Here is a 24815-nt window from a genome sequence, read left to right as displayed (position 1 = left end):
GTATGGAGATTCCTCAGAAAACTGAAAATAGAACTACCGTTTGATCCAGCAATCTCACGCCTGGGCATATACCCAGACAAAACTATAATTCAAAAAGATACATGCACCCCTATGTTCAAAGCAGCACTATTGACAATAGCCAAGACATGGAAACAACCTAAATGTCCACCAACAGATGAATGGATAAAGAAGATGTGTCAATATCTTGAATGAAATAATGTCATTTGCAGCAACATGGATGCCACTAGAGATTATCATACTAAGTGAAGTAAGTCAGAAAGAGAAAAGACAAATACCATATGATACCACTTATATGTGGAAGCTAAAATATGGCACAAATGAACCTATCTACAAAACAGAAACAGACTCATGAACAGAGAGAACAGACTTGTGGTTGCCAAGAGGGAGGGGGGAGTAAGAGGACTGGACTGAGAGTTTGGCTTTAGTAGATGCAAATTATTACATTTAGAATGGATAAACAACAAGGTCCTACTGTATAGCACAGGGAACTATACCCAATCTCATGGGATAAACCATAGTGAGAAAGAATATTAAAAAAAGAATGCATATATGTGTATAACCGAGTCACATTGCTGTACAGCAGAAATTAGAACAATGTTGTAAATCAACTATATTTCAATTAAACAATTAACAAAAAACCCCAAAAATGTTTTACTAAACAAAGAAAAAAAGAGCTTAAAAATAGAAAACTTGACACAGCTCATTAGCCATAGAGAATAGTTGCTTTAAAAAGTATTCCAGAACAAAGAGCAGGGGTCCCTAAAATGACAATGAAAACTGCAAATTTTGGAAGTGCCTTGAGTCATTTTTCCCAATTACTGCCACCATATGATACTCAGGTATTCACAGTGTGAGGTGAGCGTAAAAGGTTTTGATTATTCCAGCGGGCCATGGAGAGATCATATGGCATAGGAGGCCATAACTGGGCAGAAGGAGTTGAAGCCAGACATCCCCTGAGAAGATTTTTGCCAGGCAGTAAAAGCATGACTGAATGTTGGAGGCATAGGGGAGGAGCAGGTGGTGCTGGTCAGCAGTCCCCGCTTTGCAGCTTACGGTAAGGGGGACCCTGCTCTTCCTCACTTGTAAGGGTCTTAAACGCATTTTAAATCGAAATGAACTTGCAGCCTCTCCCGCCTCAGTCTTTCTTCAGTGGGAAAAAAAAATATATTAAACGTTGGGCTTCAAAGTACTAAATGACCCCTCTGAAAGAGTGAGTGTAATTCTTTAAGTGTTGTATATACAATCGGAGAGCAACAGACACCAGGTAGAATCAAAGTCAGTGATACCTACCAATTTTGTAGAACCTTTATGAGAGACTTGGTGATCAGATGAAATGACTAAAGGGTGAAGTTCAATGAAAGGGCTCATTAATTCTATTATTGATGGAGCTGCAAAGGGTCATGTCCATTATGCAGATGCAGAAAAGGAAAAAGTCCCATTAGGCTAAGAATTTAGTTTATCATTTTTATCATTTTGGCCATAGCTCTTATTTAATATCAAAACCAATTGAATGTTTAAACCATTTGTTTTCCTGCTGTTTTTTCATATACGTTTTCAAATATATGTATTATTTTAAGTAAAAGACAGAGAAAAGTTCCCTAATTACTATCATATTTAGTTCCTTATGTGTTGGAGTATTTCTTAGTATGTTTGAGACTTTTTCAAGTTTACCTTCAGAGGACATATTCCCCTTGGAATAGATTGATAATGACTTCATACAAGAAAGTTATTTGTTACCTTCAATAACAGAATCAATTTAATGGGACCAAAGATAGACCTTCTTCTCAATGCATTCTCTTTAGAAAATCAGGAAATAAGTTTCATAGGCTGAATAATTCAGGCCTATGCTATTTCTTTTTTTTTTTTTTTTTTTTTTTTTTTTGCGGTACACAGGCCTCTCACTGTTGTGGCCTCTCCCGCTACAGAGCACAGGCTCCGGACGCGCAGGCTCAGCGGCCATGGCTCACGGGCCTCTCCGCTCCACGGCATGTGGGATCTTCCTGGACCGGGGCACGAACCCGCATCCCCTGCATCGGCAGGCGGATTCTAAACCACTGCGCCACCAGGGAAGCCCGCTATTTTTTTATTTAACTAACTACAACAGTGAATCTCAAACTGTATCAGGCATCAGAATCACATGGAAGGCTTGTGAAAACACAGATTCCTGGGCCTCACCTCAGATAAAGAAGGTCTATGATAAGACCTGATAATTTACATCGCAAATAAAATCAAGATGATACCGGTGCTATTGATCAGTACGTAGACCACACTTTTGAGATGCACTGAATTAGAAGATAGGAGTCATGTTGATTTAAATCTCTATACAGAAATGATTAAATATAGAGAATCTTGGTAACTGGCATAGGATGAGATATAGAATATTATTTGGACAAAGTGCAGCTTCAGAGGGAGTTGTTAGCAAAATCTTTTAAAATGAATAAATAGATATTATGATTGAATTGATTGTAGTGGGTTTAGGAAATAGAACTGATGTGTTATCAATAAGTTAACCTGGCATCAGCTGAGTATGATAATAAGCAAAATTTAAAAATAAGTACAGCATACATGCACTGTCAAACCAATCACAGTTGAAGGTTTACGACATACAACTTGGTGTAAAATGAGTAAATCTCACTCATTAAACACTCAGTAAACACTGTGACTCAGTAAACACATTATGGATGACACTCTGCAAATGTTGAATTTAAATACATATTCCAGTTTTCATATAGGTTTTGTGAGATCATAAAAGCTATATATGCTAGTCAATTTATTAAGTGTATATATTACAATGCAAGAATGCTGCCTATTACCTTGATGATCACAGGTAGGTCCAATGGTGATAACACCTTAGCAATACCCCCAAAGTACCAACAGGAACAATTAGAAATAGCATGACTTTAAATTGATTAAAAAATTTTTTGAAGATGACAAATACCTAGTCATCTTCCACCTAAAGCTTAATCCTCAGAACAGCAAATTAGAAACCCACTACCTGGAACGTTTTCCCATGCCTAGAAAAATGCACAAGTAGGATTTCTGTTGTTCAACATAGCTTAATTAAACAGAGTCAGATTATGTCATTTTTTTTTTCTTGGCAATGGACAAGAAAATCAGGACTGTAGCTATAGTTTTGTCATTGGTATGGATCAACCATTTCAATATAAGTGAGTTTTCTCCCTCTTGTGCTTATATTGAGCCTCGAGGGGTGGATAAACATGCTTCTTTTTCCTCTCAGAGTTTGGAACCAAGTGAGAGATAGAGAATATCCTGCCAGATGGAGGTCAAAATGAAAGCTTCATTTTTTAAAAGTTATCGGTCTTTTTGCAGTAACAATGGATTTCCTATTACTGTAAACAAAAATACCTTCTTAGTCACAAGTAGAGCTAGACATCTACAGGTCTCCCCTACCTTACCTCCTGTCCCTATAAATGGACAGGATTTTAAATCCTTAAAATGGTAATGAAAATAATTATTATATCACTGCATCGGTAAATCGTTCCTGAAAGTGAAACACACTTTCTGAGGTGAAAATATCTAAGATAAAAAACAGAAAATATATGTGATCAAAGTAAATAGTAGGTGCTATTTCATGCATGCAACATGACTCCTGCTTCTTCAGGAGCCTGGTGAACAAATGGTCCACCTTTGAGTGACTGACTTTTATCAGAAGTACTAAATACTGAAAGTTCCCCATTCTTGGGACAATATGATGTTTCTAAATATTTCACAAATCCAAGTGAGGTTATGCTTTTTACACTGAAGCATCAAATTCAAATATAGATAGCCAAAAATAATGAATATGGCTGTCAGACAGACTGTTTATCTAGAAGCTTTAAAGATATAGAAAGTTGAAGTTTTAGAAGAAGAGCCCTGTTTTAGTCAGCTAGCGCTGCCATGACAGAATACCAGTCTGGGTGGCTTACATAACAGAAATGTATTTCTCACAGTTCTGGAAGCTAAAGCCCAACATCAGGGTGACATCATGTTTGGGTTTGTGAGAGAACTCTCCTCCCTCACCCCTCCTTTCTCCAACCCTCCTCTCTAACATAGGGGAGAGAGAGAGAGAGAGAGAGAAAGAGAGACAGAGAGAGAGAGGCGGAGAGAACAAGTGTTCTTCTTATAAAGGCACTAATCTTATCATGAGAACCTTACCCTCATGACCTCATCTCAACCTAATTATCTCCCAAAGGCCCCATCTCCAAATACCATCACACATATCACATTAGGGGTTAGGGCTTGAACATGAAAATTCTGGGGTAGACACAATTCAGGCTACAGCAAGCCCTAAAAAGAAAAAAATCCATCTCTGAACCCATACTTCTTGGTACATTTTACAACCATGGATATATGGCCCAGTATAATTTATGACAAGTGGCACTAAAGATGGTGTTTTAGAAGTACATAACACTCCTTCCTGATATTGATCCCAAAAACATATGTGCATCTTTCCCAAACATGGTGATTTCTCTTAATAACTTGTATCAGTTGTATCTCCAGCTGAAACCTCTGTTCTGGGCTCCAGACACCTACCAAGTTATTGACTTTCCATTTCTAGTTGGAAGCATAATAGACATCTCACACTTAACATACCCAAAACAGAGCTCTTAATCTCTCCTATTATTCTCCCCACTTTTCCCCCCTCCATCTTCCTCATCTCATTTAGCACACTCCTGCCTTCTCTTTAAGCCCCCAAACCTTGGTTTCATCTTTAACTCCCCTGATTCTTTTATAATTCACACTCTATTAACAAATCTTGTTGACACTAGCTTCAAAATAGATTTGGATTATGTCCATGTCTCACCACCATCACTACGGCCCTGCTTCGAATCACCGTCATCCCTCCACTGTTCAGTTTGATTTACTACTATAGCCTCCAAACTTGTCACCCTGCTTCTGTGCTGCCCCCCGCCCCCCCGTTTCAGACTATTCTCATTTCTGAAGCCTGAGGGATTCTATTAAAGCATGTCAAATTGAGACACTCTTCTCAAAACCCTCCAATGGCTTAATTCTATCTCACCTAGTGTATTTGTTTCCTAGGGCTTCTGTAACAAATTGCCACAGCTGGGTGGCAGAAACTTATTCTCTCACAGTCAGAGAGGCTAGAAGTCTGAAATCAAGGCATCAGCAGGGCGATCCTCTCTCTGAAGGCTCTAGGGGAGAATTATCCCTTGTTTCTTCCTTGTTTCTGGTGGTTGCCAGCAATCTTACTGTCCCTTGACTTGTAGCAGCATCACTCCAGTCTCTGCCTCCATCTTCACATGGCCTTCTCTGCTGTGTGTATCTCTGTCCAAATTTCCCCTCAGCCAATCTACTATGACCGTAGCTTAAATTGATTATATTTGCAAAGATCCTATTTCCCAATAAAGTCATATTCAGAGGTACTGGCAGGTAGCACTTGATCTTTTTTTTTTTTTTTTTCTTGGTGGTGGGGCACAGTTCAATCCACAACATTCAACGTAAATACAAAGTCCTTACAACGGCACACAGCCCCAATTATTTTGCTATTCAAAGTGTAATCTACAGACCAATAGTATCAGCATTACCTGGGAGCTTGTACACAATGTAAACTCTCTAGACTTCCTAAACCAGAATCTTCATTTTAACGTGACACGTAGGTGATTTATATGCAAATTAAAATTTGAGAAGTACTGTCCCTCAAAATGATCCACCTACTTTTCCGTTCTCTTCATAAACTACTAACCTCCACATCTCTCTATTACCCTGCTTCAGTCATACGGGCCTTTTTACTGTTTCTGAAAGGCCTGGAAAATTACTCTCACAGATGTTTACATAGAGTATTCCTTTATCTGCTTTGGATCTTTATGCAAATATCATCTCAGGGCAACTTTTCCTGGATACTCAATCTAAATGAAAGTCCTCATCAACCCACCCATTTTTCTTGTTTTATTATTATTTTTTTTACTACAGAACTTCTCATCATCTAATATGCTAAATATTTTACTTATTAACTATGTTTACTGTTTTCTCTATCAACTAGAATATAAACTCTTTCAGCACAAGGATTTAAGTCTGAATTTTAGGCTCCTGGAATGATATGGGACATTCAAGACAGGCCACACAATAAACATGTGTCAAGTGAGCCTGTAAGCTCATTAATTTATTTGCCCACATACATTAAGTAACTCTTGTTATTTAAATCACCTGTATTATATACTTCATGTAATGCTTTTTAAAAAAGGTATGTAAAACTCATATAGGTCTATGATTTAGCAGGCAAAAAATTATAATTTACCTAAACATTTGTGAATCAATTTATTCTTATGCTTCACTACCTCTCATGGTAAAACACACCTTAGCCCTAGTACAATACATCATGTGAGAATAGATAAATGCTTTTATGCATTCTAAATTTATCCTTTTTAAGCTTCACAGGATGTTCCTTTGTTCTATGACATAGAAATATGGTCACCAAGTACACGTGCATCATATCCTCTCTTTCTTACATTTTGTACTTTTTCATTATATTTTCTTTCCATTTTCTTCTTCTCAAAATGAAGAGTCCTAATCTCCTCATTTGATCCTAATACAATGGGCCTCCTGGGAATGTACTTCTTTCTACAATCATGATCTTTTAACTAGAATCTCACAGATAAAGTTATCCAAGCACAGCCAAAAGGGAAGAACGCAGACACCTTCCTCCCTCCCATCTCCATTGAATCCAAGTGGGCTCAGCCTATGTTAGGTTTTGTCATTTTTGTTTTTTTCTCTGGAAAAGAAAATATAGTCTCTACCTTAAAGAAATGTATAATCTAACTGGGGAGATGTGACTTCAGAGTAGGGGATTTCTTAGTTTTAATTTTGACCATCTTACATTCAGATATTTGGAAAGGGCAAAAGGCTGAATACCTATGGACTGCAAGCAGTATAACTGAAAAACAAAAGTAATAAATGTACATTAGTTAATAACTGCTTACTGAAGAAACGTTTAAACTGAATATTATTAAATATGTAAATAAGAAAAAGCAACTGAGCCAATAAAGTTTAGGCCCCAGAAACTACTGGTTACATATGACCAAAAAACTCATTGAGACTTAATTCTCTATTGGTGATGTAGAAATTCATGAGGTTATTGGTTTGTAAGGACCCAAGTAGAGGCTAAACAATTTAAGAGCACAGGGATCTTTTCAACAGATAGAGAACATCCTCCTTGTTCAGATGATGCTTTCAGATATGGCCACCCATTTTGGCTCCCTCTTTGCAGATTCCACTTGAGACCTTAAAATCCAATAGCCAAGGGAAGGCAGGAAGATGGCGGAAGAGTAAGATGCAGAGATCACCTTACTCCCCACAGATACATCAGAAATTCATCTACATGTGGAACAACTCCTACAGAACACCTACTGAACGCTGACAGAAGACCTCAGACCCCCCAAAAGGCAAGAAACTCCCCACATACCTGGGTAGGGCAAAAGAAAAAAGAATAAACAGAGACAAAAGGATAGGGATGGGACCTGCACCAGAGGGATGGAGCCGTGAAGGAGGAAAGGTTTCCACACACTAGAAGCCCCTTTGCGGGCGGAGACTGCGGGTGGCGGAGGGGGAAAGCCTCGGAGTAGTGGAGGAGAGCACAGCAACAGGGGTGTGGAGGGCAAAGCGGAGAGATTCCTGCACAGAGGATCAGTGCCCTCAGGCACATGCCAGCCCAAAAGGCTTGTCTGCTCGGCCGCCGGGGCAGGCGGGGCTGGGAGCTGAGGCTCGGGCTTCGGTCGGAGCGCAGGGAGAGGACTGGGGTTGGCGGCGTGAACACAGCTTGAAGGGTCTAGTGTGCCACGGCTGGCCCGGAGGGAGTCCGGGGAAAAAGTCTGGAGCTGCCGAAGAGGCAAGAGACTTTTTCTTCCCTTTTGTTTCCTGGTGCGTGAGAAGAGGGCATTAAGAGCGCTGCTTAAAGAAGCTCCAGAGACGGGCGCGAGCCGCGGCTAAAGGCGCGGACCCCGGAGACGGGCATGGGACGCTGGGGCTGCTGCTGCCTCCGCCACAAGGCCTGTGTGCGAGCGCAGGTCACTGTCCACCCACCACTTCCGGGGAGCCTGTGCAGCCCGCCACTGCCGGGGTCCCGGGACCCAGGGACGGCTTCCCCGGGAAAGCGCACGGAGCGCCTCAGGCTGGTGCAATGTCGTGCCGGCCTCTGCAGCCGCAGGCCCGCCCCGCACTGCGTGCCCCTCCCTCCCCTCAGCCTGAGTGAGCCAGAGCCCCCAAATCAGCGGCTCCTTTAAACCCGTCCTGTCTGAGAGAAGAACGGATGCCCTCCGGCGACCTACGCACAGAGGCGGGGCCAGGTTCAAGGCTGAGACCCGGGAGCTGTGAGAGCAGAGAAGAGACAGGGAAATCTCTCTGTGCAGCCTCGGAGGCAGCGGATTAAAGCTCCATGGTCCACTTGATGTGCCCTGCGTCTGTGGAGTGCATGAATGGACAGCGAATCATCCCAAATTGAGGAGGTGGACTTTGAGGACAAGATTTAAGATTTTTCCCCTTTTCCTCTTTTTACAACGAATTATCCCAAATTAAAGAGGTGGACTTTGAGAGCAAGATTTTCAATTTTTTCCCCCTGTTCTCTTTTTGTGAATGTGTATATGTATGCTTCTGTGTGAGGTTTTCTCTGTATAGCTTTGCTTCCACCATAGGTCCCAGGGTTCTATCGGTACATTTTGTTTTTTAATATTTTTTTCAATAATTACTTTTTTATTTTTAATAATGCTACTATATTTTATACTTTATTCTATTTTACTTTATCTTCTCTCTTTCCATTTTTCCTACCTTCCCTTCCTCCCTCCCTCACTCCACCCCTTTCTCTTTCTTTCTTTCTTTCCTTCCTCCCACCCTCCCTCCCTTCTTCCTTTCACTTTCTTTTTCTTTCCTTTCTCCCTCCCTCCCTCCTTTCTTACTTTCTTTCTTTCCGTCCTTCCTCCCTCCCTCCCTCCAGTCTTTCTTTCCTTCCTCCCTCCCTCCCCCTTCCTCCTTTCACTCTTTCCTTCCTCCATCCCTCCCTCCTTTTCTTTCTTTCCATTGTTCCTCCCTCCCTCCTGTCTTTCTTTCCTTCCTCCCTCCCTCCCTCCCTTCTTCCTTTCACTCTTTCTTTATCTTTACTTCATCCCTCCCTCCCTCCTATCTTTCTTTCTTTCTTTCCTCCCTCCCTCCCTTCTTCCTTTCACTGTTTCTTTTTCTTTCCTTCCTCCCTCCCTCCCTCCTTTCTTTCTTTCCATTTCTCCCTCCTTTCTGTCTTTCTTTCTTTCTTTCCTTCCTCCCTCCCTCCCTCCTTTCTTCCTTTCACTCTTTTTCTTTCCTTCCTGCCTCCCTCCCTCCCTCCTGCCTTTCTTTCTTTCTTTCTTTCTTTCTTTCTTTCTTTCTTTCTTTCTTTCCTTCCTCCTTCCCTCCCTCCCTGCTTCTATTCACTCTTTCTTTTTCTTTCCTTCCTCCCTCCCTCCTTCCTTTCTTTCTTTATTCCTTCCTTCCTTCCTTTCTTTCCTTCTTCCTTTCTTTCTCTCTCTCTTTCTTTCTTCTACTAATTCTTTCTTTCAACATTTTCTCCCTTTTATTCTGAGCCGGGTAGATGAAAGGCTATTGATGCTGCAGCCAGGAGTCAGTGCTGTGCCTCTGAAGTGGGAGAGCCAACTTCAGGACACGGATCCACAAGAGACATCCCAGCTCCACATAATATAAAAACGGCGAAAATCTCCCAGAGATCTCCATCTCAACACTAGCACCCAGCTTCAGTCAACGACCAGCAAGCTACAGTGCGGGTCACCCTATGCCAAGCAACAAGCAAGACAAGAACACAACCCCACCCATTAGCAGAGAGGCTGCCTAAAAACATAATAAGGCCACAGGAACCCCAAAACACACCACCAGACATGGACCTGTCCACCAGAAAGACAAGATCCAGCCTCAACCACCAGAACACAGGCACTAGTCCCCCCCACCAGGAAGCCTACACAAACTACTGAAACAACCTTAGCCACTGGGGACAGACACCAAAAACAATGGGAACTACGAATCTGCAGCCTGCAAAAAGGAGACCCCAAACACAGTAACATAAGCAAAATGAGAAGACAGAAAAACACACAGCAGGTGAAGGAGCAAGATAAAAACCTACCAGACCTAACAAATGAAGAGGTAATAGGCAGTCTATCTGAAAAAAGAATTCAGAATAATGATTGTAAAGCTGATCCAAGATTCTATTTCCAAGATCCAAAATCTTGGAAATAGAATAGACAAAATGCAAGAAACAGTTAACAAGGACCTAGAAGAACTAAAGATGAATCAAGCATCGATTAAAAACACAATAAATGAAATGAAAAATACTCTAGATGGGATCAATAGCAGAATAACTGAGGCAGAAGAACGGATAAGTGAGGTGGAAGATAAAATAGTGGAAATAACTGATGCAGACCAAAATAAAGAAAAAAGAATGAAAAGAACAGAGGACAGTCTCAGAGGCCTCTGGGACAACATTAAACGCACCAACATTCGAATTATAGGGGTTCCAGAAGAAGAGAAAAAGAAAGGGACTGAGAAAATATTTGAAGAGATTATAGTTGAAAACTTCCTTAATATGGGAAAGGAAATAGTTAGTCAAGTCCAGGAGGCACAGAGAGTCCCATACAGAATAAATCCAAGGAGAAATACGCCAAGACACATATTAATCAAACTGTCAAAAATTAAACACAAAGAAATCATATTAAAAGCAGCAAGGGAAAAACAACAAATAACACACAAGGGAATCCCCATCAGGTTAACAGCTGATCTCTCAGCAGAAACTCTACAAGTCAGAAGGGAGTGGCAGGACATAATTAAAGTGATGAAGGAGAAAAACCTGCAACCAAGATTACTCTACCCAGCAAGGATCTCATTCAGATTTGATGGAGAAATTAAAATGTTTACAGACAAGCAAAAGCTGAGAGAGTTCAGCACCACCAAACCAGCTTTCCAACAAATGCTAAAGGAACTTCTCTAGGCAAGAAACACAACAGAAGGAAAATACCTACAATAATGAACACAAAACAATTAAGGAAATGGGAATAGGAACATACATATCAATAATTACCTTAAATGTAAATGGACTAAATGCTCTCACCAAAAGACAAAGATTGGCTGAATGGATACAAAAACAAGACCCATATATATGCTGTCTACAAGAAACCCACTTCAGACCTAGAGACACATACAGATTGAAAGTAAGGGGATAGAAAAAGATATTCCATGCAAATGGAAATCAAAAGAAAGCTGGTGTAGCAATTCTTATATCAGACAAAATAGACTTTATGTTTGTTTGTTTGTTTTTTTCAGTATGCGGGCCTCTCACTGTTGCAGCCTCTCCCGTTGTGGAGCACAGGCTCCGGACACGCAGGCCCCGGATGCGCAGGCTCAGCGGCCATGGCTCATGGGCACAGCCGCTCCACGGCATGTGGGATCTTCCCAGATCGGGACATGAACCCACGTACCCCGCATCGGCAGGCGGACTCTCAACCACTGTGCCACCAGGGAAGCCTCAAAATAAACTTTAAAATAAAGACTATTAGAAGAGACAAAGAAAAACACTACATAATGATCAAGGGATCGATCCAAGAAGAAGATATAACAATTGTAAATACTTATGCACCCAACATAGGAGCACCTCAATACTTAAGGCAAATGCTAACAGCCATAAAAGGAGAAATCGACAGTAACACACTCATAGTAGGAGACTTTAACACCCCACTTTCACCAATGGACAGATCATCAAAAATGAAAATAAATAAGGAAACACAAGCTTTAAATGATATATTAAACAACATGGACTTAATTGATATTTATAGGACATTCCATCCAAAAACAACAGAATCCACATTTTTCTCAAGTGCTCATGGAACATTCTCCAGGATAGATCCTATCTTGGGTCACAAATCAAGCCTTGGTAAATTTAAGAAAATTGAAATTGTATCAAGTATCTTTTCCAACCACAGTGCTATGAGACTAGACATCAATTACAGGAAAAGATCTGTAAAAAATACAAAAACATGGAGGCTAAACAATACACTACTCAATAATGAAGTGATCACTGAAGAAATCAAAGAAGAAATAAAAAAAATACCTAGAAACAAATGACAATGGAGACACGACAACCCAAAACCTATGGGACACAGCAAAAGCAGTTCTAAGGGGGAAGTTTATAGCAATACAATCCCACCTTAAGAAACAGGAAACATCTCGAGTAAACAACCTGACCCTGCACCTAAAGCAATTAGAGAAAGAAGAACAAAAAACCCCCAAAGTTAGCAGAAAGAAAGAAATCATAAAGATCAGATCAGAAATAAATGAAAAAGAAATGAAGGAAATGATAGCAAAGATCAATAAAACTAAAAGCTGGTTCTTTGAGAAGATAAACACAATTCATAAACCATTAGCCAGACTCATCAAGAAAAAAAGGGAGAAAACACAAATCAATAGTGTTAGAAATGAAAAAGGAGAAGTAACAACTGACACTGCAGAAATACAAAAGATCATGAGAGATTACTACAAGCAACTCTATGCCAATAAAATGGACAACCTGGAAGAAATGGACAAATTCTTAGAAATGCACAACCTTCTGAGACTGAATCAGGAAGAAATAGAAAATATGAATAGACCAATCACAAGCACTGAAATTGAAACTGTGATTAAAAATCTTCCAACAAGCAAAAGCCCAGGGCCAGATGGCTTCACAAGTAAATTCTCTCAAACATTTAGAGAAGAGCTAACACCTATCCTTCTCAAACTCCTCCAAAATATAGCAGAGGGAGGAACACTCCCAAACTCATTCTATGAGGCCACCATCACCTTGATATCAAAACCAGGCAAGGATGTCACAAAGAAAGAAAACTACAGGCCAATATCACTGATGAACATAGATGCAAAAATCCTCAACAAAATACTAGGAAACAGAATCCAACAGCACATTAAAAGGATCATACACCATGATCAAGTGGGGTTTATTCCAGGAATGCAAGGATTCTTCAATATAGGCAAATCAATCAATGTGATACACCATATTAACAAATTGAAGAAGAAAAACCATATGATCATCTCAAAAGATGCAGAGAAAGCTTTCGACAAAATTCAACACCCATTTATGATAAAAACCCTGCAGAAAGTAGGCATAGAAGGAACTTTCCTCAACATAATAAAGGCCATATATGACAAACCCACAGCCAACATTGTCCTCAATGGTGGAAAACTGAAACCATTTCCACTAAGATCAGGAACAAGACAAGGCTGCCCACTCTCACCACTCTTATTCAACTTAGTTTTAGCCACAGCAATCATAGAAGAAAAGGAAATAAAAGGAATCCAAATTGGAAAGGAAGAAGTAAAGCTGTCACTGTTTGCAGATGACATGAGAGTATACATAGAGAATCCTAAAGATGCTACCAGAAAACTACTAGAACTAATCAATGAATTTGGTAAAGTAGCAGGATACAAAATTAATGCACAGAACTCTCTGGCATTCCTGTACACTAATGATGAAAAATCTGAAAATGAAATCAAGAAAACACTCCCATTTACCATTGCAACAAAAAGAATAAAATATCTAGGAATAAACCTACCTAAGGAGACAAAAGACCTGTATGCAGAAAATTATAAGACACTGATGAAAGAAATTAAAGATGATACAAATAGATGGAGAGATATACCATGCTCCTGGATTGGAAGAATCAATATTGTGAAAATGACTCTACTGTCCAAAGCAATCTACAGATTCAATGCAATCCCTATCAAACTACCACTGGCATTTTTCACAGAACTAGAACAAAAAATTTCAAAATTTGTTTGGAAAAACAAAAGACCCCGAATAGCCAAAGCAATCTTGAGAACGTAAAACAGAGCTGGAGGAATCAGGCTCCCTGACTTCAGATTATACTACAAAGCTACAGTAATCAAGACAGTATTGTACTGGCACAAAAACAGAAAGATAGATCAATGGAACAGGACAGAAAGCCCAGAGATAAACCCACGCACATATGGTCACCTTATCTTTGATAAAGGACGCAGGAATGTACAGTGGAGAAAGGACAGCCTCTTCAATAAGTGGTGCTGGGAAAACTGAACAGGGACATGTAAAAGTATGAGATTCGATCACTCCCTAACACCATACACAAAAATAAGCTCAAAATGGATTAAAGACCTAAATGTAAGGCCAGAAACTATCAAACTCTTAGAGGAAAACATAGGCAGAACACCCTATGACATAAATCACAGCCAGATCCTTTTGGACCCACCTCCTAGAGAAATGGAAATAAAAACAAAAATAAACAAATGGGACCTAATGAAACTTCAAACCTTTGCACAGCAAAGGAAACCATAAAGAAGACCAAAAGACAACCCTCAGAATGGGAGAAAATATTTGCAAATGAAGCAACTGACAAAGGATTAATTTCCAAAATCTATAAGCAGCCCATGCAGCTCAATAGCAAAAAAACAAACAACCCAATCCAAAAATGGGCAGAAGACTTAAATAGGCATTTCTCCAAAGAAGATATACAGACTGCCAACAAACACATGAAAGAATGCTCAACATCATTCATCATTAGAGAAATGCAAATCAAAACTACAATGAGATATCACCTCACACCAGTCAGAATGGCCATGATCAAGAAATCTAGAAACAATAAATGCTGGAGAGGGTGTGGAGAAAAGGGAACACTCTTGCACTGCTGGTGGGAATGTGAATTGGTACAGCCAGTATGGAGAACAGTATGGAGGTTCCTTAAAAAACTAAAAATAGAACTACCATATGACCCAGCAATCCCCCTATTTGGCATATACCCTGAGGAAACCATAATTCAAAAAGAGACATGTACCAAAATGTTCATAGAAGCTCTATTCACAATAGCCTGGAGATGGAAACAACCTAAGTGTCCATCATCGGATGAATGGATAAAGAAGATGTGGCACATATATACAATGGAACATTACTCAGCCATAAAAAGAAACGGAACTGAGCTATTTGTAATGAGGTGGTTAGAACTAGAGTCTGTCATACAGAGTGAGGTAAGTCAGAAAGAGAAAGACAAATACCGTATGCTAACACATATATATGGAATTTAGGGGAAAAAATGTCATGAAGAACCTAGGGGTAAAACAGGAATAAAGACACAGACCTACTAGAGAATGGACTTGAGGATATGGGGAGGAGGAAGGGTAAGCTGTGACGAAGCGAAAGAGAGGCATGGACATATATACAGTACCAAACGTAGGGTAGATAGATAGTGGGAAGCAGCCGCATAGCACAGGGAGATCGGCTCGGTGCTTTGTGACTGCCTGGAGGGATGGGATGGGGAGGGTGGGAGGGAGAGAGACGCAGGAGGGAAGGGATGTGGGAACAGATGTATATGTATGACTGATTCACTTTGTTATAAAGCAGAAACTAAAAAAAAAAAAAATCCAATAGCCAAGAAAGAAGTAGGAAACTCAATGTTTATGCATGCACTTTATGCTATACACAGTATTGGATGCATATTCATTATATGATTTAATTATGATAACAATAATGCAAGTTAGGAATCATAATAGTATCCCAATTTTACAGATGAGGAAACTGAGGCCTAAACAAGAAGTTGAATAACAATATGCCCAAATTCATACAACTAATCATGGCAAAAGCAGCAATTAATTTCAAGCCTTTTAATTTAATTCTTCTTTTAATACTTTTTATTTTGAAATAATTTGACTCATAAGAAATTGCAAAAATAGTATAGAGAATTACTATTTTATCTGTACCTAGCTTCCTACAATGATTGAATCTTACTTACATAACCACAGTGCATTGTCAAAACTAGGAAACTGACATTTATATAATACCATTAATTCAAGTCCAGATTCTGCTCGGATTTCAAAGGTTTTTACATTCAACCTTGTGTGTGTGTGTTGTGCATATAGTTATATGAAAGGTAGATTTACGTAACCATCATAAAAATCAGGATACAGAACTGTTTTGTCACCACAAACAAAATACCACGTTCTCATATTATGCCTAAATAGTCTACCCCAATACTTGGCAACAACTGATCTGTTCTCCATCAGTCAAATTCTGTTATATAACTTAAGCCTTCTTAAAACCAAAGCCCATGATTGTTTAATGAATGGTAATTTCTTTTCTTAAGTATTATTTGCATTCTTCATAAATGGTATACCACAGCACATATTCAAATGTGCATATACATGTATAGGTGAGCTAAAGATTGAACATGGATTTAAAGGCACAAAAGAGAAAAATATTATATGCTTTCATCTCTATATCTATATTTGTAGTTGTTCTAAAAGCTAGTTTTGGCTTTGTCTTTTATTTATAATATCTATCTGAATTATAGTCGTTACTAAATAAGACTGTTTAAAACTTTATACTATGCCTGAATTTTGCATTTTGCTTCACAACTTTGAATGGTATTAAAAAGACATTTTTATATTTAAATACATCTAACTGACGGAAAAGGTACAAATAAGTGATCTCAAATAAAATATAACCTTGGAAACTATTTTTCCATTTTGAATAACACCACTGTTAGTCTTTAATAATCATGTATATTCCATGTAAAATCATGATGTCTCAAGAGGCAATAGACAGTAGAGAACAGGTCTACTCTAAGAAAACTTTTAATAAGTGAATATAATTTTTGTCATCCTCTTTTCTTGTCCCAACCCCAGGTACTTGCACTCTGAGATCCACTTTGTGACACAACATCCCAGCTGTCCACAGAGTTAGGGCATCCTCTATCTGCTGTTCCCTGGAGATGTCAGTAGACCTTGCCTTAGCTAGACTTTCTCAGTGCCTGCCTTCCTATTAAATGTGCAAGTCCTAGGGACTATTCTCATAAGTTCTTGAAGAGCAATGCATAATACATCTTGTGCTAATTATCTGATGAGAATCACTAAATTAATATTTTATAATATCAGATAAAATATCCTTAGATCTAATGGTACAAGAATTTCCAATTATGTTAGTCCTTTGGATTAAATTCTGGGGCTAGTTTGAGGACTACATCACAGCGTGGAAATGTTAGGGACAGAAAATAGGATTTGTTCCCAACTGTGACTGGACTGTCACTAAGACCACACTGCCACTCTTTGCAGAGTGTTTTCAGATAACAAAATAAATGCATTATTAAAATGAAAACTTACTATAACCCTGCGTGACAGGCAGGACTGATATTATTATTCATAGTTTACAGATGAAACAGTTAGGTTCAGTAGTATTAAAAGATTTATCTCAGGTCATTGGTTTATTAAATGACAGGCTAAGATCAGAACTAAGTTTTATATTTAGTAGACAAGACAGCTGAACCAAATAAATTATAAGCTTTTGTTACAGCCCCAATAACTATAATTGACCATCTAATGATTTGTTTAATGCCATCTATAAGACAAGGTCAATGTGACAAAACCAACACAATCTACTGATTAGATTTGAGTAATTTTTTTTAATTGTTTGCTGTTTTAAGTTATGTTTTATCAGAATAGAAGACACATTAATTCATGTATTTTTCCTTTATATGCTCATTAAATGAAATAGAGCAACTCCTTCCATGTTATTAATTAAAGGAACACCATTTAATAGTTATATTTATTACTATAAAAATATAACTTGGGTATGTACCTTTTGCAAAGCAATTTCTAGGCACAGAGATTACAAGAGGAAGTAAAACAGAGCCCATATTCTCATGGGTTTTATATTTTAGTGGAAGGAGGTAATGTGTAAATACACAAATAATTTAAGAGAATATCTATAAAGAACATCTATCAGCAGTAAGTGCTACAAAAAGAAATAAAGCCAGGTAAAAAGATAGAGAATGATAGGAGGTTGCCCATTTTAGGTTGAGTAGTTACCAATAGCCTCTCTTAGGTGATGACATTTGAAGAAACCAGAATGATATGAGAGTGAACATGTAAATACCTGGAAGAAGATCTTTCAGAATGTTTTAAAAGCAAATAAAATGATTTTTTTTTTTTTTTTTTTTTTTTTTTTGCGGTACGTGGGCCTCTCACTGTTGTGGCCTCCTCTCCCATTGTGGAGCACAGGCTCTGGATGTGCAGGCTCAGCAGCCATGGCTCACAGGCCCATCCGCTCCACGGCATGTGGGATCTTCCCGGACCAGGGCACGAACCCGTGTCCCCTGCATCAGCAGGTGGACTCTCAACCACTGCGCCACCAGGGAAGCCCAAATAAAATGATTTTTAAGGTGGGAATTAAGCTGGTGTGTTTGAGGAAGAGAAAGAAAGCCAATAAAGCAGGGTCAGACTGTACGAGTAGAAGAGAGACAGAAAATGGGGTAAAAGAAATAGCCCAGAGTCTCATGGTGCTCTCATTTGTTTTATTGTAGGCCTTAGGATTTTACTCTGAGATGGGAATCTATTAGAACACTTTGAGATCTGTGCGTTAGGGGGTTGGGAATATGGACAGGTAAGTTATGATATGATGGAGACATTTTAAAGTTTTAAAGGGTCTCACTGTTATTTGAATAGAGAACTGTATCAGTTTGCTAGGGCTGCCGAAACAAAGAATCACAGACTGGGTAGCTTTAAAAAACAGTATTTTATTGTTTCACAGTTCTGGAGGCTTAAAGTCCAAGATCAAGATGTCTGCAGAGTTCGTTTCTTCTGAGGCCTCTCTCCTTGTCTTATAAATGGCCATCTTCTCTTTGTGTCTTCACACTGTTTTACCTCTGTACCTGTCGTGTCTAAATTTCCTCTTCTTATGAGGACACCAGTTAGGTTGGATTAGAACCCACCCAAATTACCTCATTTTAACATAATTAAAACTTTAAAAATCCTACCTCTAAATACAGTCACATTCTGAGGTACTGGAGGTTAAGACTTCAACATGTAAAATTTTGGAGAACACAATTCAGCCCTAAACAGCAATGAAATTCAGGGAGTGTGCTGCTGGGACACATAGGACATTTCCTTCGAAAGATCACTTTTTTCACAGAGTGAAAAAACAGGTCATTTAGAAGGCTGTTGCATTATCCACCCCTGCCCCCACCAAAAAATGATGCTACTTGGACTACAATAGAAGTCATGTAAATCTGTCATTACATAAGCTACATAAAGAAAAGAATTAAGGACAGAGTTCCCAAGATGGTGGAGTAAAAAGACCCTGAGCTCACCTTCTCTCATGTGCACGCCAAAATTACAACTATTTACAAAACTATCAGTGAAAAAGACCAGAAACCTACCAGAAAATATCTTCTACAACTTAAGATATAAAGAAGGAAACACAATGAGACAGGTGGGTGGGGCAGAGTCGTGGTATAGTAAAGACCCATACACCCAGGTGGGCAAGCCACAAATGGGAGAAAAATTACAACTGCAAGGGTTCTCCCCAAGGAGTGAGGGGTCTGAGCTCCACATGGGCTCCCCAGCCCAGGGGTCCTGCCTCAAGAAGACAAGTCCCCAGAATGTTTGGCTTTGAAGGCTAGTGGGACTTACTTTTGGGAGACCCAGAGGGATGTGGGAAATAGAAATTCCACCCTTAAAGGGCACACACAAAAACTCACATGCTCCAGACACAGGGCTAAAGCAATAATATGAAAGGAGCTTGGGTCAGTCCTACCTGCTAATCTTGGAGAGTCTCCCAGAGAGCCAGGAAGCAACTGGACTTCACCCTGGGGACAGAGACCCTGGTGGTGGCCACTTTTGGGAGCTCTTTCTACCACATGGATACTGGTGCTGGCTAGCACCATTTTGGAATCCTCTCTCTAGCTAATCAGCCTCAGGACCTGCACCTGCCCTGCCCACTAGCCTGTAGGCACCAGTACTGAGATGCCTCAGACCAAGCAACCAGCTGGGCATGGACCAAGCCCCACCCACCAGCAGACAGGCTGCCTTAAGACCCCTTGAACCCACAGTCACCCCTGGACATTGCCTTGCCCCAGATGGCCCAGTGCATGTCACCACATACCAGTGCACATACACTAGACCTGGGATACCTGGGGCCCTGAAGTTAAAGACCCTGACACTCAGCTCCACCAATCAGTTGGCAGGCACTAGCCCCAGAAACCCCTCAGCTCTGGCCCTACCCACCAACGAGCTGGCTCTAGCCTTGAGACAAGCTACATCTACCAGACAGCCAACAGTAGTCAGCCCACCACAACAGAAGGACCCACAGAGCTCACATAGGGGGCATTCCTAGAGCACATGGCTCTGGTGACAAGAGGGGAGTGTGCTGCTGGGACACATAGGACATCTCCTACAAAAGATCACTTCTCCAAGGTCATGAAATGTAACCAATCTACCAGGTACATAGAAATAAAAACATCAAGTTAGGTAAAATGAGGTGAGAGAGGAAAATGTTTCAAATGAAGGAACAAGATTAAAAACTCCAGAAGAAGAATTATTAGGTGAAGTGGAGACAGGCAATTTACCTAAGAAAGAGTTTAAGGTAATGATTGCAAAGATGATCAAAGAACTTGGAAGAATGGATCAACAGAGTGAGAAGTTGGAAGTTTTAAACAAAACTCTGGAAAATATAAGGAAAAACCAAACAGATGAAGAATACAATAACATGAATAAAAAATATAGTAGGAGGAAAAAAAACAGTAGACTAAATGATACAAAGGAATGGATCAGTGAGCTGGAAGACAGTAGTGGAAATCACTGAAGCTGGATTTAAAAAAAAAGAATAAAAAGAAGTGAGGACAGTTTAAGACCTCTGGCACAACATCAAGTGCACTCATATTCACATTATAGGGGTTCCAGCAGGAGAAGAGAGAAAGAGGCAGAGAAAATATTTTAAGACATAATAGCTGAAAACATCCTTAACCTGGGAAAGAAAAACAGCCATCAAGTCCTGGAAGCAGAGTGTCTCAAATGGGATGAAGCCAAAGAGGACCACACCAAGACACACTGCAATAAAAATGACAAAAATTAAAGATAAATAAATACAGAATATTAAAAGCAGTAAGGGAAAAGCAACAAGTTTCACAGAAGGGAACTTCCATAAGGCTATCAGCTGACTTTTCATCAGAAACTTCAGTCTACAAGGGAGTGGCACAATATATTAAAAGTGATGAAAGGGAAAAACCTACAACCAAGAATAATTTACCTGGCAAGGCTCTCATTCAGATCTGATGGAAAGATGAAAGTATTACAGATAAGCAAAAGCAATGAGAGTTCAGCATCACCAAAACAGCTTTACAAGAAATGTTAAAGGAACTTCTCTAAGCAAAAAAGAAAAGGCCAAAACTAGGAACATGAAAATTGGGAAAGGAAAAAGCTCATTGGTAAAGACAAATAAATACACCAAAGGTAGAAAATCATCCATGTACAAAGCTAGTAGGAAGGTTAAATGACAAAAGTAGTAAAATCATCTATATCCACAAAAAGCAGTTAAGGGATACACATAACAATTAGCTGTAAAATATGTAAGAAAGAGGAATATTGAGGGGAGGAAAGTACAGATGCAGAGTTGTTAAAATGCATTTGAAATTAAGAGATCGGCCACTTAAAACAATCATGTGGGTAACTACAAACCAAAAATTTATAATAGAAAGACACACAAAAAAGAGAAAGGAATTGAAAAATAAAACTAAAGACAGTCATCAAATCACAATGGATGAAAACAAAAGAAGAAGGAACAACAACAACAAAAACCCTACAAAAACAACCCAAAACAATTAACAAAAGGGCAATAAGTACATACATATCAATAATTATTTTAATATAAATGAGCTAACTGCTCCAATCAAAGGAGAGAAGGCTGAATGAATATAAAAACAATACCCTTATATAGGCTGTCTAGAAGAGACTCACCTCAGATCTAAAGACACACACAGACTGAAAGTGAGAGGGTAGAAAAAGGTATTCCATGCAAATGGAAATCAAAAGAAAGCCCAAGTAGCAACACTTATATCAAACAAAATAGACCTAGAAATAAAAACTGTTACAAAAGACAAAGAAGGACACTACATAATGACCAAGGGATCAATCTAAGAAGAAGATATAATAATTGTAAATATATATGCACCTGACATAGGAGCACCTAAATATATAAAGCAAGTATTACTGGACATAAATGGAAAAACTGACAGTAGCACAATAGTAGTAGGGGACTTTAACATCCCACCTACATCAATGGACAGATCATCCAGACAGAAAATCAGTCAGGAAACACTGGCATTAAATGGCACATTAGATAAGACTTAATAGATATGTATAGAATATTTCATTCAAAAGCAGAATACACGTTCTTTCAAGTGCACACAGAACATTCTCCAGGATAGATCACATGCTGGGCCAGAAAATAAGCCTTGGTGATGTTAAGAAATTTGAAATCATATCAAGCTTCTTTTCTGATCACAATGTTATGAAACTAGAAATCAAATACAAGAAAAAAAAACTGCAAGAAATACAAACACATGGAGGTTAAATAATATGCTACTAAACAACCAATGGATCACTGAGAAAATCATAAGAAATAAAAAAATACCTGGAGACAAATAAATATGAAAACATGATGATACAAAATCTATGGGATGTAGTAAAAGCAGTTCTAAAAGGGAAGTTTATAGTGATATAAACTTACCTCAGGAAACAAGAAAAAACTCAAACAACCTAACCCTACACCAAAAGGAACTAGAAAAAGAACAAACAAAACCAAAAATTAGTAGAAGAAATCATAAAGACCAGAGCAGAAACAAATGAAATAGAGACTTTAAAATAAAAAATAGAAAACATCAATGCAACTAAGAACTAGTTCTTTGAAAAGAAAAAAAAAAAAGTGATAAACTTTTAGCCAGGCTCATCAAGAAAAAGAGAGGGCCCAAATCAATTAAAGCAGAAATGAAAAAGTAAAAACCAACACCACAAAAATGCAAGGGATCATAACAGATTCCTGTGAACAACAATGTGCCAATAAAATGGACAACCTAGAAGAAATGGAAAAATTCCTAGAAATGTACAATCTCCCAAGACTGAATCAGGAATAGAAAATATGAACAGAACAAATACCAGCAATGAAATTGAATCAGTAATTTTAAAACTCCCAACAAACAAAATTCCAGGACCAGATGGCTTCACGGGTGAATTCTACCAAACATTTAGAGAAGAGGTAACACCTATCCTTCTGAAACTGTTCCAAAAATTTCAGAGGAAGGAATGTCTCTGAACACATTCTCTGAGGCCAGCATCTCCCTGATACCAAAACCAGAGAGAGATATAACAAAAAAGAAAATTACAGGCCAATACTACTGATGAACACAAACACAAAAATCCTCAACAAAATATTAGCAAACTGAATCCAACAATAAATTTAAAGGATCATATTCCATGATCATGTGGGGTTTATCCTGGGGGTTTTTCAATATCTACAAATCAGTCAATGTGATATACCACATTAACAAATTGAAGAAAACAATATGATCATCTCAATTGATGCAGAAAAAGCTTTTGACAAATTTCAACATCTATTTATGATAAAAATTCTCCAGAAAGTGGTTATAGAGGGAACATACCTCAACATAATAAAGGCCACATATGATAAGCCCAAAGCTATCATCATACTCAACAGTGAAAAGTGGAAAGCATTTCCTCTAAGATCAAGACAAGGATGCCCATTCTCACTACTTTTATTCAACATAGTATTGGAAGTCCTAGCCACAGCAACTGGAAAAGAAAAAGAAATAAAAGGAATTCAGACTGGAGACAGAGAAGCAAAATGGTTACTGCAGACGACATGACTATACATAGAATATCCTAAAGATGCCACCAAAAAAATACTAGAGCTCAACAATTAATTTGGTAAAAATTCAGGGTACAAAATTAATATACAGAAATCTATTGAATTTCTATATAGTAAAAAGAAACTATCAGAAAGAGAAATTAATGAAACAATCAAAAATAATAAAATACCTAGGAATAAACCTACCTAAGGAGTAAAAAAACAGGAGGTTTTCCTGTGCTCGGAAAACAATAGGACACTGATGAGAGAAACTGAAGACAGAACACACATATGGAAAGATATACCAAGTTCATGGATTGAAATAATTAGTATTGTTAAAATGACCATACTACCCAAGGCAATCTACGTATTCAAAGCAATCTCTATAAAAATACCAATGGCATTTTTCACAGAACTAGAATAATTTTAAAATTTGTATGGAAACACAAAAGACCCTGAAAAGCCAAAACAATTTTGGAAAAAAAAAAAAAAAAAAAAAAAAAAGAACAGAGCTGGAGGACTCACACTCCCTGATTTCAGGCTATACTACAAACCTAAAGTAATCAAAATAGTATGGTACTGAAACAAAAACTGACATAGATCAATGGAACAGAATAGAGAGTCTGGATATAAACTCAAGCACCTGTGGTCAATTAATCTGCAACAAAGGAGGCAAGAATATACAATGGAGAAAAGACAGTCTCTTCAATAAGTGGTTCTAGGAAAAATGGACAGCTAAATTTAAAAGAATGAAGTCAGAACATGTTTCATACAATATACAAAAAGAAACTCAAAACAGATTGAAGACCTAAATGTAAGACCAGAAACCAAAAACTCCTAGAAGAAAACATAGGCAGAAGACTCTGACATAAATTGTAGCAATATTTTTTTGAATCTGTCTCCTAAGGCAAAGGAAAGAAAAGTAAAAAAATTTAAATTGGGACCCAATTAAATTTAAAGCTTTTGCACAGCAAATAAAACAATCAACAAAACAAAAAAATAACCTACTGAAAAGGAGAACATATTTTCAAATGCTATGATCAATAGGGAGTAATATCCAAAATGTATAAACAGCTCACACAACTCAGTATCAAAAAAACAAACC

This window comes from Mesoplodon mirus, assembly GCF_964341445.2.
Source record: "Mesoplodon mirus genome assembly, chromosome: 2".
In the NCBI taxonomy this organism is placed as follows: Eukaryota; Metazoa; Chordata; class Mammalia; order Artiodactyla; family Ziphiidae; genus Mesoplodon; species Mesoplodon mirus.
This window is presented reverse-complemented; position numbering follows the sequence as displayed.